Here is an 18,481-nt window from a genome sequence, read left to right as displayed (position 1 = left end):
AAATCAGAGGGTCGGACTGAAATTTCTAACCCTCTACTCTAGGTTGGTTCCTCTGGCAACCGGCCCCATCCTTTCTTTACCTTAGGGCTTTCCAAAAGTATCTTCATTAACATAACAAAAGACATCTTTATTGCTCTATTCTGTTAGGGGATTCCCTTGGTTTTAGGGGCTTTTTGCAGGAAACTGGAGGAAGACCAAATATGTAGTTCTGATTATAAATCACAGTATCACAGCATTACATAATTTAATGTGATCTTTATAACATGCTTTGAAATGGGTAATACAGTCCCCATTTTATAGATTTAAAAAGTGAGTTTCAGCGAGTTTAAGTAATTTGCCTGATATCACATAACTTCAAAGGAGTGAAAAATAGAGAAAGGTTGGCTGGCTCCGAACCTTTAACAGAGTGACTGGTCTGTTCTACTAAGAAGCATTTCTAATAGAGACACCTCCAACGACAGCAGAAGAATGAAATATTTATGCTGGGAGGTTGGGATTATTTGATTTATTCAATACGAGTTAAAATAAGTCAATATTAAAAGTCCTTTATATTCTGGTCTTTTCTATCCGCCTGCCTGCCGCTGTTCCCTCCGAAACCTCCCCGGTTGCCCCAGCCAGACGGGAGCTCGTGACTTTGTGTGCAGGCTCCATGAATCTTCTTTCCTTTGCTTTCGCTTCTCCACACCCCTCCACCCCCACCCCTCCGATCCCTCCGAATCCTCTAACCTCTCTTTTCCGCTTCGATGGTGGTTCTGGTCGGGGACCTCCATGTCCGTGAGTTCCTGCTTTTGTTGGCTCCCAGTGAAAGCTGTGCTCTCCACAATCCTGGTGGAAGGGTCACTTTGCAGCTTTTTCACACGGCACTTGGTAATGACATTTAACCTCGTGTTTCTATAGGTCTCATTTTCTTTCTCCTCGCTGAAATCTTTTAAGGAACACAGTTTGTCATGTCTTCTGTTTCTCCATCATAAAAACAAAATAATGACTCATAGTACGTTCTAAAATAAATGCCTATTTGATCGAGTTGAAGATACTAATTCTAAATAATGCTGTAAAATACCTGATTAAATTTTTAGGAAACAGTGCTTGGTAAATTAATGGATTCTTATGACCTCCTAGAGGCACAGATTTAACGAGATGGAAGAGTCTAGGAAAGCACAGTGGAACAGGAACGCTTTATAAAAGGATCAACTAAGTATGAAAAAAAAATCTCAGGGTCGGGATTCATTTTCTGCTTTTTGTATCTTAAATGGAAAAATTCAGTAATAAAATGAGTAACTGAGTTATATTGCTGCTTTAGAGATGCAAATGCCAAGGTACAAAGCTTGCCTTCAATTGTTCCCTCATAAAACTGTTATTTACCAGTCATTCCGGCCAGAACTGAACGTCAATTAGTATTAAGATCTCATTGTGCATATGGCACTGTGCTAGGCAACCGGGGGCTGGAGGTACTTATTTTTATTTAATTTCTGCTCTTACGAAGCTTACAGTTAAGATAAGTGTATTGAAAGAGGCATACATATCCATGTATTAATGAGAGGGCTAAATGATGGGATACAGAGTGTGGGGGAAGAGAAGTGCAAAGCACTTGAACGTGTTTTCTCGGTATTCTGTAATTCTGATGCCACTTTGAATTGATTTGTAGAAAGGAGAGAAGATGAGTGGGGCTGGAAGTGCTGAAAAGAGGAGAATAAGATGTAAATGTCCCTGGTGGGAGGGCTCAGATCTTGAACTGCTTTTGTGCTCTCCTGCATCACCGGCACAGAACTGGAGCGATCAATAGGTGCTCATGATCCTCTATTAATTTTCCTTAAAATAAACCCACTGTTCACCAAAGGCTACTCATCTTGTTGCACTGCCCCTGCCCCTCTTCAAGCTTGCTTTCCGTTTGCTTTCCTCTCCCTCTTCTGCAGAGACTTCATCTTCTGCCTGTTTCCTCATCTCTTCTACTTACAAACACTCAGATGACCTCACTGGATTGCTGAGATTTCATCCTTTTCCTGACTCGTTTTGGCCTCTAATAGCCCGGCTGCATTTTCTCAACCTCTAACGAGAGACATAACATCCCACTAAGAGTGGACAAGCCCAGATTCCCAGTCTGTCTTGCTGGCTGACATAGGCTGACTTCCCCAGAGTGCTCGGCCCCACTAGTGATCTCCAGGGATTGATGTAAACAGGGAAGGTCTCCAAACCCGTGCAAAGGGAAGTCGATTCTGTTGGGAATTCGGCTTTGACACTCAAAGGATTTGTTTCTTCAACGTATAAAATACTGTTGTATTTGTTTAAGCTTGAAGGCAGGAAGGTTACGTAAAATTTCCAGAATTGGTGATTGAATCTAAATAGTTACCATTAAGAAGTGCAGGACTCCCAGATTTATCCCTTCCCACCCTCTTCCTCCTGGTAATCCTAAGATTGTTTACTGTGTCTGAGTTTGAGATTTGCAAATGTTAGCCACTATATATAAAAATAGATTTTAAAAAAACAGATTTTAAAAAAAAGAAGAAGAAGTTGAAGACTAAATGCTATAGTGAAGCAACCTTAGAGGGTCCACAGAGATGAGAAGTCAAAGTTCAAGGGCAAGCTATGCAATTATATGACTTTAACATTGGCCCTATGCGTTAAATTAACTCCTCTTATCTTTGAATTCTCCTTCTTTCTCACTCTTCATGTCAGATGAAGTAAAAAATCTGTTACTGGTACCCCAGAAATATCTATGAAATGAGTATATTTTTCATCCACACTGACAGTCTCTCGGTTTGCTTTGCTTAATTGTTCACTTTATAAATACTCATTCACACTGGTTTTACCAGCAGCCACCACCTCATCTAAGTCTCTATTCCACAGCCCTGCAGGAGATCTACTCTGGATTTCTTTGTGTAGGATCCCCTCCCCCATCAGCCAATTCCTATGTTAAGGCCCTAATACCCAGCGTGTTGGCTTTTGAAGATGGGGCCTTCAGGAGGTAATTAAACTTAGGTGCGGTTGTGCAGACGGGGCCCTTATGATAGGATTAGTACTCTTAAGAGACAGCAGAGAGCTCTGTCTCTCTTTTTCCCACGTGAGGGCACAGCAAGAAGGTGACCCTATGCAAGCCAGAAAGAGAGCTCCTAGGAGAACCTGACCATGCTGGCACCCTGGCCTGAGAATTCTAGCCTCCAGGACTGTGAGAAAATAAGTATCTCGTTTCAGCCACCCAGACTATATATTTGGTTGTGGCGGCCTGAGCAGACTAAGAGTTACCTTCCTAAAAAATAAATTCTAATTCTGCCTCCTTGCTTATAAACCTTTGCTTTGTCAGGATATGTTGCGTATTTCTGGACATGGAATACAAAGCTCATGACAGGTGGATCCCGTCGTGCCCGTGAGTGTCCACTGGGGCAGTGCACGGGAGCACTCAGGGCTCCGGTCACACTGTGCTTGCCACCAAGTCTCAGGCAGCTCTTGCCCTGTAACTCCGCCAGGCATTTGCATGTACTATACTGTCACCTCTGCCTTTCCTTGTGTCTCACCTGAAAAAACTCCTTACAGGTCAGATTTCATCATCTTGATGAAATATAATAGGTGATCATTGTGTCCCCATGGTGTGTCGTTCACACTTCAGTTATAGCAGTTGTTGGACCGCAGGGGCTGCGTCATTACTGTCTGTGGTCATGACTGCCTGCCCCGCTGGACAGTGAGAGCTGAAAAGCCAGAGTGCCCTTTCTTAGTCATCTTTATGTTTACAACCCCTGGGAAAACTCCTGGTACATTTTAGATACTCAATAAATATTTATAGACGGACAGATGGAAGGAAGGAAGGAAGAATGGGAAGAAGAAGGGACGGCAGGGGGAGGGAGGGCAGTAAAGAAGCGCGAAAGAAAGGATTTGGGGCTGGCAGTTCAGCCAGTGAGCTGTGTTAATTGATTTGTCCCCTTTTCTCCCGGGAAGCCCCAAGCAATGCTGCTTTCTAAATTAAAGCAGGAAAATGCTTTATTACCTTAGTAGGTAATAAGATATATATCCCCAGCCAGTTGCCTCCTCAGTCCCACTCTCTGAGTTCCATAATTTTGGATGGCTGTTGACAAAATGATTTTTCACTCTTACTGTTTTCTACACACCGAGAAAATACGTAGGAAAATGTATTCTTAGGTGGAAACAAGTCCAGTGAACAATTATTAGAGGAAAGAGATATCAATGCCTAGTAACCATTCGCTCACTTCGACCTCTTGGGGCTCTTCGGTCAGGACAGAGCTTGGACATTGCTGTGAACGAGAACCCAGAGTCCGTGTGTCAGGAAAAGACTGAAGGAGAAATCAAATGGCACTTGTTCCCTCTGTATTTTGATACTCACTTCTTCCCACGTATGTATGAGGCTGCCTGTATGGTTCTTCTGTTCGGTTTAAGGTAGAGTCTAAGAGGAACCCAAACCACCTGCAGCTGTGTCTGCCTCCCAGCAGAGCTTCTGTGACTCGCACCAGGGGGAGTAGGGCACCTTCTCTGCAGGGAGCCATCTCTAGCACAAGACTCACTGAAGTTATCCAGGGCACTCAGAGTCCAGAAATGCAGAGGCCCAGGGCTCAGGATAGGGATTAAAGAGAGCAAAATTTGTTAACACACACAAAAAAGGAGGCTTCTGTTTATTAGTGGGTTTTGTTGTTGTTGTTTTTGGTTTTGCTTTTTGGTGAAGAGCAGCGAAGAGAGAGAAGCTAAGCGAATGGCTAGGTGGAGGAGATGGAAGCCTAATTTGCTGGAAACATCAAACAGAACTGTTTAAGAACAGAAGATTAGGTGTAAAATGACAAATTGAGCATGTGGGTCTACCACCCCTCTCCCCCAAGTTTTAATTGAATAGAAGAAAATATATGTACACTTACTGACACTGTATTGGTGCTGGCAAATGAGAAAGAAAGCAGGCAGTGCTTGAGGATTTTAAGGAAATCTTGGAAGACCGAAAGGAGAATGGTGAAAAAAAATGAGAAGGGTGATCCCTGGGCCCAGAACAGCAGAGTGAGTCAGTCTTAGAAGGAGCCTCTTCTTTGGCTCAAGAGACGTTTCAATCTTTGGTTTAGCGTCAAACTAGAAAGAGCCAGAGTAAGCTGGAGGGCACTCAGAGATGTTGGACCCAGAAGGCACTGTCTTCTCTCTCTCCTAGACATTCACAGATCCTGATAATTTTTTTTTCTGATAATCTTTTTTTCTGCAGAAATTTTTACCAGGTGGAGAGGACTCTGTGTAGGTGTAGGAAAGGACCAAGTCAAATCAAGGTTGAAATAATGCTGCCTCCCTACGCAAACACTGAGTAAAATATGAAGGCAAGGCTGTTCTTCCCAGGAGGAAAAAAATTCCAAAATTCTCCATTGCCAGCCTGCTTGTCTACCTTGTGCTTATTACGCCCAGAAATCTACACAGAGCTTGCCATCTGCCTTTACGTTAAAGGACGAACCCTGCTAGGGTAAAAACCTGAAACAGCTGCAGAGGAAAACCGTGTTAGCAGCTACACTAATCAACTCATAAGCATAAACTAATAATCAAGCATTCCCGATGTGGAGGAAAACCGATAGGAAAGAGAAGACAAAAGGTGAAATCCTGACACCAGAGGAAACAGATAATTCAAGACACAGAGGAGGAGTCTGTGGAAGCCAGTGGAAAAGTACTGGAGGATATTCGCGAGGGAGGTTGGTTCAATGTGATTAGGGCATATGTGTTTGCTACTTGGTGCTTGTGGAAGTTAGGTTCTGCCCTCCCATAGAGACCGGGAGAGAAAGGCACTGGTTTCTTTGATGATTGCATTTCAAAGGCATGACTCCCAAGGCTTCTAGAAAGACATTCCGAGTTGTAAAACTAGTAAGAGGCTGCGAAAAGATTTACATCTCAAAGGAGCAGAGAAAGAATTTACAACTGAAGATTCTCTAAAGTAAATGCTTTAAGAAAAGAGAGGTCAGGAAGAAACCTGGCTGAAGCAGCGGAGTGGAACACATTCAGGCCATCTTGGTCACCACCATGGATAGAAACTGGGCACTAGGTGAAGGTTTCTTGATGGAATGTGAGCTGCCCGTCTAAAAAAAATGCTATAAAACATATGTGTTAATTTCCTATTGCTGCTATAACAGATTTCCACAAACTTGTCTGTAGTCCTGAAAACCGTATGTCTCACTGGTAAGAAAACCAAGGCATTATTGAGACTGATTCTTTCTGGAGGCTCTAGGAGAGTATCACTTCTTTGCCTTTGTGGATTCTAGAGGCCACATGTATTCCTTGTCTTGTCACTCCTTCCATTGTCAAAGCCAGCAATGTGGCATCTTCTCTCCTTTCTGACCTCTGCTTCCATTGTCCATCTCCTTCCCTGACCTTGCCTCTCCTGCCTCTGCTCTTTAGGGACCTAATTATTGGGTCCTCCCAGGTAACCCAGGATAATCTCCTCATGTCAAGATGTTTAGCCTAAGTATATTTGCAAAGTCTTTTTTTTTTTGCCATCTATGGTATCATATTCATAAGTTCTGGGGATTAGGATGTAGATTCTTAAGGGGGCTGTTATTCTGACCTCCCCGACTTCATAGCATGCTACCTGTTTCTTCCTGTGAATTCATGATCATTGATCTCACTCTCTGCATCTTCCCCCCACCTCCACCTGTAGGCCTAGGAGAGAGGCCGGGGAAATCATCTCCATGTAAGACATATGCGCACACATCACAGCCCTAACACAGCTGCCTTCACCTAAGCTGACAGTTCTCCCACACTGGACTCTGAGTCCCCGTCTGCAGCCGCAGGGAGCGTGGTTTCCCTCAGGCTGGGGACCTCCTGATCTCCCTTCCCCTCCCTCGATGTGCCCAGTGTATCTAACTGCTTTACCTATCCAGATGCGGCCCTGATGGTGGTGCTGGTTTCACTGGCAAATTCCCTCGCAATGCGGAGCCCTCTGATTTGGGGATTTCAGTTTCACTGGATAATGATCGTGGTGATTTTAAACATTTCCTGTTGCTCGTTAAACTGCCTGCCCGATTCAGTTCCAAATAACAGCTTTAAGTATACAAGTGAAAATTTAGCTCCTAGTATTTAACAACTGCTATAATTTTAAAATCTACTTTCAATTAAGTAACCTTGTAATTCTAAAAAGTGTTTGTGTTCCAAAGAAGTGCTGAGATGCCAACTGAATACAAGTCCACTTTACGTCTGGCAGAAACTGTATGGTTGTCACGTGGCTTAGCATTGAAGAGCTCCCTCAGTAGTGCCACTGACATGACTGGTGTAGTGCAGCATTTAATATTTGTCTTTATACGTCTCCCCATGGTGTCGGAACAATCTCCAGCAATCAAAAGAAATGAAAAAAAAAAGCTAGAATAAAGTATTGGTTAAATCTAAATATATACAATTGACATTTTCAAGGAAATGTGCCTGAGAGATGTATTGATTTAGGAAATGAAGATCATTTATGACTCTGGAAGGAGGGTACCTTTTGAGAATATGACAATGATTTCTTTTATGTTGCCAAAACTCTATGTAGATGGAATCAGTTTTCTGAAAAGAAGGGTAATCTTCAAGGCAGCACTCCTTTTAGAGATTTAGTCTAGTAGGACTCAGTCATTAAAGGATCAAGTCCAAGGTTCACAGCAAATTTCCTTCATATTTAAAAATTAAATTTACGGTAAAATCAGTGCAGATAGTTGACCTTAAGAAGTGAGGTGAAGAACTTACACAGGCTACTTGAAAATGCCATTTGCCACACAGTAAACTTGAAATCCATCAGTCAAGCCCTTTTGGACATTGGTTAACTCTAGATGTTTGCAGTCATAAGAAAAGACAGAATTGCTTTAAAAAGCATAGACTCTGCCATAGTTTAATATACAGAAGATAGACCACGTCTAAGTTTTAAAATGAAATAAAGGACAAGTTTGTAGTGACTACTATGGCTTTTGTTCCTCTGGCAATGTTTAATCTCATAATTGGGTCTTTTTCTTTTTCTTTTCTTTTTTTAAATAAACATCATTGAAAACATTTTACCAAAACTTCATATTTTTGCTTGTGCATTTGTAAGACCTTATATTTCAACAGATGTAGATCAGAAGTGTGCAAGTCTGGGTTTTTTCCTTTGTTATTTTCTCTTAGTGTTTTGTTTTTTTTTCCCCTAGACCATCGCTCAGCCTTGGAGAATTGTTTTGATTAGAGAGAGGTCTTTGAGTGGGTTTGCAGTGCTTCATGGCTTGTGCAAGCAGGCAGGCGATTTCCTTTTTGTCTTTTTATCTGGCCAAGGACATCTACATATTAGTCGATAAGCACACAGAAATTTATAGACTGGGGCTGAGCAAAAATTTCTTTTCTCTCAATAGACGCAGAACTAAAAATATCAAATTGAGCACATTTATACTTGAGAAGCTCAGGATGTGTCCTTAGCCTGCATTGTGCACATTCTTCTTTTTAATACGTATTTTTTAAATGCCAGGGGAAATTTAAACAATGTTTATTAAAGCAGAGATGTGTTGATGGCATGTGTTGGTTTTATTTCAATCCCGCAAGTTCTGCAATGGGCAGAGCTGTGGTTTACCCAGTGGCCCATCTGCTGGCTACCTGACGATTTTATTTTTCACCAGTGATGTGGTTCTTTGGTCCTCATTAACAGATACACGCTTAATTCAGACTTTTGAAGAGTCTGTGAAAACACATATTTAAACACATTGATCACATATTACAAAGAACATTTTGAGGTTGTCAAAAAAGATTTCAAGAGAAACCAAAAAAAGCCCTTTTAAAAAAAAACAATTTTGTGCTGATGCTCAGTGACATTGTTTTCATATAAAACAGTATGGTTAAGGCTGTTAGTTGACTATCTTGGATCTGTCAACTTGAATTTATTGGTCCAGTAATTAACTCAATACAAAGCAAAAGCAATCCTCCAGATTCCCTCGTGAAGTTGTACTAAAGGGCCTGGTGTGGGGGCGCTCACGTTAGCTCGTCGTAGCAAACAGGTTTCTGAGTGTGGCTTTTCCTTTTATGTCGAGGATGGATGCTCTGCATATGGTACTAATCATTTGGAATGATCAGTTTCCAAAACAATAACAACGTTTTGGTTTCTGAAACCAATTACTCTGTTGTCTCTATTACATACAGATTAGCTGGTTGTGTTGGGTAGCAGGGTTAGGAGCGAGACTCATGAGAGTTGCTGCCCACAATTTATGAAGGGATAATCCGGTTCATAGGAAATGAGGTGCTTCAAGTATTCAACGAATAGAAGGAATTTCTCTGTCAGCATGGATTCAGCCTCAGATATGCCTCACACTGATCTCTAGACCACGGCTGTATGCCACGTTGATCCGTGCAGGAATAATTGTAAAGAGTTTCCAGGATTTCTTCTACCATCAGAGGAATCCCCCTAAAATCACTTTGCTCATGGTTTCTAGTGAAAAATATCAGTCTGAGCATTTTGAGCTTACAGCCGTGGATGAGGTGTGTAATTTGCTGGGTGCTGAGTTCTGTGACATGAAAAGTAAATGACTGTTGGGAGGAGTAGTGGGGAGAAGGATCTTATCATAAAAAAAAAAAAAGATGTTTTCATCAGCAAGGATTTTTTTTAAGGTGTAAGTGTTTCTTGCCAGACTTGCTGGCTTGATCCCCCTGACCAGCCCCCTCACTGCCATCCCATAAAAGCTTGTGGTTTTGAACCTGATGAAACAGGTGAACACAGGTTGTGCCTTTTCCTCTATTGATGTTATGAAACTATCCCAGTTCACTGGAAGAATTTCCATTAGATTAAAATAAATAGAGTGTCATAATTTTTATTCAAATTGAATAAATGGATGTAAAACATTTAAAAAATTGTGCATACCCTTTGGCCCAGGGAATTCAGTTTTAAGAATGCAGAAATAATCATGTGTCTGGGCCCAGATTTTGCTGCATAACTATAGCAGATTAAAATTGGTAAAATTAGGAACAACTTGAGCATCCGATTGTGCTCTGAATAAACATATTGAGGTTTATATAATGTAGCAAAGATTTAAGTGAGGTAGACTCATACTTTATAGCAATGATAAACTGATATACTTAGTAAAAATCTATCAAGCACCTACTAAATGTCAAACACTTAGGTACTGAATGTAGAGCAATAAGGAAGACAAACAGAATTGTGATCTTACTGAATTCCATTATGTAGAGAAGGATTGACAGTGATAGAAAAGGGTGTTTAACATACATTTTAGGGAAAAATGAGATGTCTTAACTTGGGTTCCCTGGGAAGCAAAGCCAACAGCAGATGGATCATGTGCTATTCTTCTATTAGGAAGCGTAAGCCCTGGGAGAAGACGTGAAGGACAGGAAGGGTGAGGCAGGGAGAAAGGGAGAGCCAGCAGGAGGAGATGGTGTCACTGATCTGGTCGCTGCTAAATGAAACCAGACTAGATCGGTGAGGCTGAGTGCTCTCAAGAAGCCACATAAAGTGTGTATCTGGACGCTGGTGGGTAGGTGTTGCGAGTAGAGAGGGAGAAGAATGCATCTGCTGCTTTCTGTCTGCCATTGGTTAGCTCTTTCCTGTAGGAAGTTAAATCCTCCATGCTTCCAGGGTACTCCCTAATGGGGGTGGATACTGAGAGTGGGTTCCTCTGCAAGCACCCCCAAGGCTCACAGTGTGCCTGTGTGAAGAGGGCTAGAGCTCACCCAGAAGAGGCCCGGACATCTGGTGCATGTAGGACATCGACTGAGTAGATTACAGAATAGAATGAATACTATGATTCTATTTTTGGCATCGAAATTCTTAGAGTATTAAAGTGACTATAGATGGGTTTGGGAATATGGCTTGCATTTATTTTCCTCTTTTATCTGTTTTTTTCCCCTATTTTTTTCTGTAATGAGCATGATTGCTTTTGTAATAGTAAAAATTAAAATTCAATTTTTCAATAGAATTTCCTTATTCTCCATATTTAAGAAATTTCTCATTTCCTCCAATGGTTGGTTATTTACTTAGATTTCGGCTAATTTATCCAAATTTATCTTGGCAAAAAAGCTAAGGGTTACCAACTTCTGCAAGCGATCAAGCTGACAAGTCAGTTTAATAATTCCTTTTAATCTGTACATGCAAAAATAATGTTAATGACCTCATCATCACAGGATATGTCCCTAAACAGTAGGAGCTTACAAATGATAAGGAAAATAGAAAATAAATGTAAATAAATACATAAAATGCTTAGCATGATAGATGGTAAAGAAACCTTTTCTATGATGATAACTAAGTACAGAGTAGAGATGAGGGTTAGGGGTGCAGTTTTGGAGAAGGTGGTCGAAGAAGTCTCACTGAAAGATTGACATTGGAGAAGGGAGGGAGGGACGTGAGGGAGTGATCCTAGAGGTAATTTAGGAGAACATTTTCGGAGAAGAAACACATCCGAAGTTGGGAGACGGGAGTGTGCCTGCCATACTCGAGGAGCAGCAAGGAAGCTGGGGCAGTGAAGCTTAGGGAGAAGTTCTACTACAGAGGAACTACACTGCTTTATGTAGCAAATGCTCAGCAAACATTGGCTGAATTGCAGTAAATCTTATAAAACTGTGAGGTCCAAAGCCTGTGTGTTAAATAGGTCAAAGTCTTAGCGTAACGTCTGGCGGAGAATATATTTGCAGAATTAATTACTTCTCTCTTCCTTGTATTCTCTAAGATGCTCATTTATGTTTTAAAAATGTTCTGTCATTTCAGTTTTAAGTCTTGGTACTTAACTGGGCTTATTTGACTTCCTATTAGATGGTGAGTTTTGTGAGGGCAGGACTGTATATTTTTATTCATTAGGGTAGTCCCAGCCTGGCACATACATCTTTTGAAAAAAATAACTCGCCACCTTTCTAACGGGAATTTCCGGAAAAAAACAAGTTCAAGGTACAAATAAGGAAATCAGCTCACACTTAAAGTCACTTCTAAAAAATTAACTCAATCATTGGAATTCTAAGCAGAAATATTCTGAGATAAACTGGGGACAGGGGAGGGAACACCTTGTCAAAACCAGAAAAATGACAGCAGGAGGGAAGCCCCCCGTCCCGTCGGCTTTGCAGATACACGGAGCTGGCAGCAGCGGCCGATCTGCAGGGAAGTGGACTATGCTGTTTCTTCATAGCTTCCTTCACTCAGGTCTCTTTCACTCAAACATGTAGAATGAAAACAAACACCTTTTAAAGGAACACAGATCGCCAGGCTGATCTTCCGTGTTCAGACTTTGCACCTCAAGGCTTTCAAGTTGAATTGTTTTTTCTACTCTGAATGTTTTTCTCATCCCCTCTCCTTTTGCCAGCTAGCCGACTCAGTCTTCAGGTTTCAGAACAAATGCACTTTCCTCTGAGAAGCCTGCCTGTCTCCAAGATTATTTCAGGTCAGCCTTTTTATATGATCTCTTAGCACCATGATTTCTCCAGGATACTGTTCAACTGCCCTGTAAATAAATAATAAGTAGGAAATTAGCTGTCCAGCCTCTGCCTTCCTCATGGAAATATAAGGTCCGCAGGATGGAGGGGATGTCTCCCTTGGTCATGTCCCTATCTCCAAAGCTTGGCACATCTTTGAAACATAGAATGCACTAAAATGTATAGACATTAAAAATTATTGTTCAGATAAGCATAATTGGCAGAAAATACCCAGTCTCGACTGTTTTTTCTGAACAGTCTTAATTTAAGAATATACACGGAATCACATAACCCAAAATTTAAGTGTTCATAAATGGGAAGAAAACAAGTTAAATCTCTGGCCTCAAGGGCTGCTTCTGGTTACACTAAAAATATCACCCAGTATCTTATTAATACCCTGTCATGCAGATATGATCGAGTTAACTCACCTCACAGAAAGAATGAAAATCTGTCATATATCAGCTTCTGCTTCAAGTTATGCTCTGATGCCAACTATGTGTCTCTTTTTAAAGATTGTAATTCTTTATTTTTTATATTGGTTCAGCACAAAGTTATAGCAAACTACAGAATTCTGCTACAATTACCAAACACTGCATAATTCCTGTCTAATTATACAGAACTAATGTGCAACCTCTCTGTATTAATAATAAAGCAATTAACCTAAAATACCAAATTGGTGTGAGTTCCTTGACTATTTTCTCATTACCGCAGTCTGTTCCTGGTTTTGAACAATTGTACATTGTACTTTATAAATGTTAGTGCCAGATAAGGTTTATTTTTACATCCATCACAATAGCCTTAACAATCACCACCTCCAATTTTCTCACCTTTCCCCTTCCCCAAATTTGTGTGTGTGTGAAAGGTGATGTCTGCAACAGAAGTTCATTACAAATCAGCTGAATTGACACAGATAATTAGGAATGTTAAGAGACATAGTATTGTATCATCATAGCTCTTTGAATTTACTTTTCTTCTTTTTTTTTAATACCAATAGGTCTTGTAGGAGACACTTACATTGTGTCTGACACTTCTGATGTTATGGTGTCAATGGAAGTATGTGTGAAAACCATTACCTTGTCAATTCCGTGGTGTCAATGGCAACTTGATGTCAATGAAAATGTATAAGGTTCTTCCATTATCATTGTAACAGCTTCTCTAGTCTTTTCGATATATCAAAAGACACTAGTCTGTAAGAAAGACTAACTACCTGAAATTGCTGCCTGCATCTCTTGAAATTAAAGCTGCGGTATTGCATTATGATTTCTCTTCACAGCTCGCAGTAGCAAAAATATATAGAATCACAAGTAAATAAAATAATAAGTGGTTATTTTTGTAGCTGAGAATGTAAAATGACTTCAGTGTTGTGAATTTTTAGAATTCAATTGGCTGGTGCGCATAACAGGGAAAATTTCTGTTTATAAGTGGAAATAATGAAGAGAACTTCAGCTGAAAATACACTATGAAACACTCACAAAAGCAGGAAGGTCACTGGAAGCAATTACTTTACCTAAAATTATGCACATCAAAAGCAGCAGTGTCCCTGTTGTGATATTGAACTGTTTCCTCTAGTGGCTTCCTAGGACGAGAGTAATCATGGTATATCACTAATCTTAGGTAAATAACACTTAGGTTCTTGTGTAATAAAATAAGTATGGATTGCATTGTGCTTTCACACCATTCGTGTTTCTTTCCCACATGTACAGTGTGGTTTAACAAGGCTCATTCAATTTTTTATGACTCTTTAACATAAATTTTGCCCCAATTTCCTTTGGCAGATGTTGAGTACTTACAAAAGCATCTGACTGGGTGCTTTGCCAGGCAAAACACACACACACACACACACACACACTCTTTCTCACACTCACCCAACTCACACTCAAATAGTGGCATCATTTGCTTTAGGTACTAATTATTAGAGATGATAGCATTTGTGAACTCACTTATAAAATATTAGGAATATCACTGATTCTTTTCAGAAGTTTTCCTACTAGATTTTTGGCATATGGAATTTTTAGAATAAGAAGGAATTTGTAAAATTAAAAAAATACATATATATACATATAGGCGTGTGTGTATCCCTACCTTTAAAAACCTGACATTGTAAAGGGGAGCAAAAGTCTACAGGCAGATTATGATTTTAAGAGATGCATTTTATAATTACTTTTTTTAAATTTTGCATCCTGAAGTCTTGGGTGACTTCACAAGAAAGGTATGTCACTTGTGCTGTCTTAAAGTAAATATAGGGTTTTCAAAGTAAAGAGTGAATGGATTGCTTTTGCTGGCTGAACAAATGAATTAATACATAATACAAATGTCATTGACATGTGAAAATGATGTGTATTTGTATGTATGTATATGTATGTATGTATATAATCAGGTAACCATGTTATAATTTGATTCATAGCCATTAAGCTTACATCTCATTTTAAATTTAGTGTCAGACTATGTTATGCCTATATTACCTGGATCTAAATTTAACATTTTCCCTTAATCCTTTGCTGATTGTTTTTTGAGGGCATTTCAGTGTTTACAAAAAGGAAGACAGTAATTAAAGCTTTCAGACTTTAAATGAATTTATTTGTTACTTGTAGCAGTTCTGATGAAAATCTGAGAAGAAAGTTTAAACCAATCGGATCAGATTTTTTTTTTAAATTATCTATAGATTTTAATGAATTGTATATATTCTGTGATTTCCTCTTTGCAGAATAATCATGAGTTGGGAACATTTTGAAGCAGATTCCTCTGTGTGTGTGTGTGTGTGTGTGTGTGTGTGTAAGTGTGTAAGGATATTGAAGATTATGGAAACTTTTTTGAAATTGGTATTTTCTAGCTATTAAAAAGAATGTCATCATGCTTAATAGCCCCATTCAAAAATGGAATCCCTGTAGATTCATTCTGATGGATATATAATGTACATTTTAATTTTCATCCATACACAGGACTGAAGGTGGGAAGACAGGGACCAAGAATAAAAGAGGAGAGAAAGAGAGGATGAAAATAAGTGTTTTTTTCTTTCTTTTTTCTTTCTTTCTTTCATCCATCTTCATCATCATCGTCTATCTAACTAAGTTGTGCGATATAAATATCTTATGCATCTTATACGGATATAGAGATCTTCAGATCTATCTGTCTAAAGATAGAGGGAGAAATTGGAAAACCAGTTAACAGAATGGAGAGAGGAGAACAAGGAACTGTTGTTACTTGGAGAAAATAAAATTGAATATTAGGCTGAAAAGCTTTGCTCTCAATTGTGGGAACTGGCATGTCTCCAGCTGGAGAAGACCCTTTTAGAAGACATGCTCTCACCACAGTGCTCTGTTTTCCCGTTTGTGAGAGTGGAAAGAGAAAGCACCACCATGGAAGACGTTCTCCAAACTTATTTAACAATTTTCTACTTCTGAGTCAGGTACATCCTCATGAAGCTTGAATCCCATGCCAGCAACCAGCGTATCTTCATGCCCCAAATCAAAGGTGTTGGAGGAAATTCAAATGGTATTTTCATTTTAAAGACAATAGTGACACTGAAATGAAACCAAAGCTGTTCACCTCAAAATGTGAATCAAACTGTACAGGGGGGTGGTAGTGAAAAATATCCCCAAAGCCTGGCTTGGGAAGGGAGATTGACATTCTTGGCCTCGCTTGAGCAGTTTGGGTAAAGCTGGGTGCCCTTTCTTTTATTAACTCATCGTATCTTTCCTAATATTTCTGTTGTATTATTGTCAAAAGGCAGAGGTGCTGAGAGACAACACATTCCAAAATGAAAGTTGGCTTCCTCAGCTAAGTAAGGCAAATGTTATCCCTGAGGTCAAAGACTGTCTGAATCAATAGTGCACTATTCTATATAGTTGAATTTAAATGGTGAGTCAGTTTACGTAATCCAAATTCATATCAGCTGCAAAAGAACTCTTTAAAAATACCTCGCTGTTGTGCATTTCTTAAAACTGCAAATTAGCAGCAAATTACTAGAGACCATTCTATCAACGCATCAATATATCTTGATGCACTAGTGATTAGCGGGTCTTCATATTTAGCTGCTTACCAAATACTTTTTGATACACAAATATTTATTTTCAAGCACCATGTGGAAAATGTTAACTAGAGTTGCTGTACCCACAGAAATTTTAAGCCACTTATTTTGTTTCCAATTAACAAATTTATTTCAAAGGCGGTGAAAGCTGATTAAAATATCTGCCACACAGCCACTCTATAACGCAAAATAATTTATCTCAAACGAAATTCAGAATTTAAAAGTAGACTCTTTTGCCAAGCTTGTAACCGTTAATAACACCTTGATCTCTTTTTTTCTTTTTAAAAATATTTTCTTAAACTTTGACATATTCAGCACACTAAATCCTAACTTAAAAATAACTCTGTGTAGTATTGAGTAATTCCATTGAACTGAGTCTATCTCACCACTATTTCCCAGCGTTTATCAAGAACTGTAGTATGCCAGGGACTATTTTATGTTATTTTATTTAAGCTTCACAAAAAATCCTGTGAAGTAGATGTTATTATCGCCATTCGATGGACGAGAAGACTGACATGAGATTGAGTAACTTGTCCTAAAATTTGCCAGGCTATCAAGAGCTATAATTGGACTTCACACCCTGTTCTGTATAATTACACAGCCAGTGTGCGTTCAACCATGCCATTCTTTTTTGGAATTAGAAAAAATGTAAAATCGAAGAAACGTTCCTTAAAGTATTTTTCTGTTTTGTATCAGCCTGCTTGATGCTGGGTTGAATTATGTTTTTTTTTTTACTTTTTACTGTAAGCAGTGGGGTAAAAATGTGGAAATCTAGGAGAAGTGGAGAAGAGAGGTAAAGAAGCTGGTCAGTTAATGGCATCCATGGGTTGTGTTCAGGAGCAGAGATGATCCTCTTGGTCTTTGTTACTTGAAGTATGGTCCAGGACCCAATAGCTTGTTCGAAATGCAGACTCTCATCCCGGCTCCAGACCTGCCCAGTTAGAATCTGCACTTTAACCAGATCACCAGGTGACTCGAGGGCATCTTACATGTCCAGAAGCACTGGTCAGGTGACTGACTTCAGCGAACATAAGCTGAGTTGCTGTTTTCGCTCGCTTTGCAGGGGTGGAGTTGACCTGCAATGCTGTCTGTAAACCTGAAGTTCTGTACTCTAATGAAGATGGAGGCTGCTCAGGAGGGGTTGCCATGGGATTTAGAAAGGCTAAGGCCCCAGCAATCTGTCCAGCCAGACTCAGGGAAAATCACATCGAAATAGTAGAGACTTGGCAAGCAGCCAGCATTACCACACTAGCTTCTTTTTCTTTCTTTTTCTCTTTTTGTCCAGACCTGTGTCTAATGCCCATATATGCCTTCACTACAGCTCCAGTCTGGGCATGAGCGGAACACGATTGGATGATGTTAAAAGAGCAAACGCTGAAAGATAAATAACTGGTGAGGGAAATTTTTTAAAAAACAAAGCTTCTTGGTGAAGTACTGAATAAGGGTTTCGGAGAGGAAGAGAGAGAGAGAGAGAGAAACACACTCATGATTCAGGGGTGAAAATTTAAGGAAGTTACCCCAAACCTCTCAGAATTAATATCTGTTTGGAATCCAAATTTAATACCTACTTAGTCTCTCAAGCCGTGGGGTTATTTTTTAACTGAGTACGTAATTTTCATACCATCAAGAGAAAAAAAGTCTTGTCTAGATGTAAACCTTTACTAGTAGAAGATTTCAAATGCATTAATAACTTTTATTGAATTAAAAGGGTGTGACATTAAATTATAACCTTAACTGTCATAATAATATGGCATAATAGCATAATTATGATTAAATTATTATCACTATTATATCTGTCACAGATAAATCTTCTAGATAGATTAAAAAAAAAAACCTAACTTGTTCATTATTTTACATTCCCAGCAAGTGTCCTATAGTCAAGTCACAAATTCATATAATGTTCTTGAGAGCTGGATTTTTTGTTAGAAATTCAGTTACATGGAAGTATGTGAAAACCCACAGATGGCAAAATTTCTACTGAATATGCATTTGATGTGATTATGTGTCTCATATACTCCAGCCACAAATATTTTGCACTTATGAACTATGCCATAGTTAAACTTGTTTTGGATAGTATGTGAATGATGATGAACTGGGTTGAAAACTTTG

The sequence above is a fragment of the Vicugna pacos genome, chromosome 9 (genome assembly GCF_048564905.1).
Source record: "Vicugna pacos chromosome 9, VicPac4, whole genome shotgun sequence".
In the NCBI taxonomy this organism is placed as follows: Eukaryota; Metazoa; Chordata; class Mammalia; order Artiodactyla; family Camelidae; genus Vicugna; species Vicugna pacos.
The sequence above is the reverse complement of the archived record's forward strand: the minus strand, read 5'-3'. Positions refer to the sequence as shown.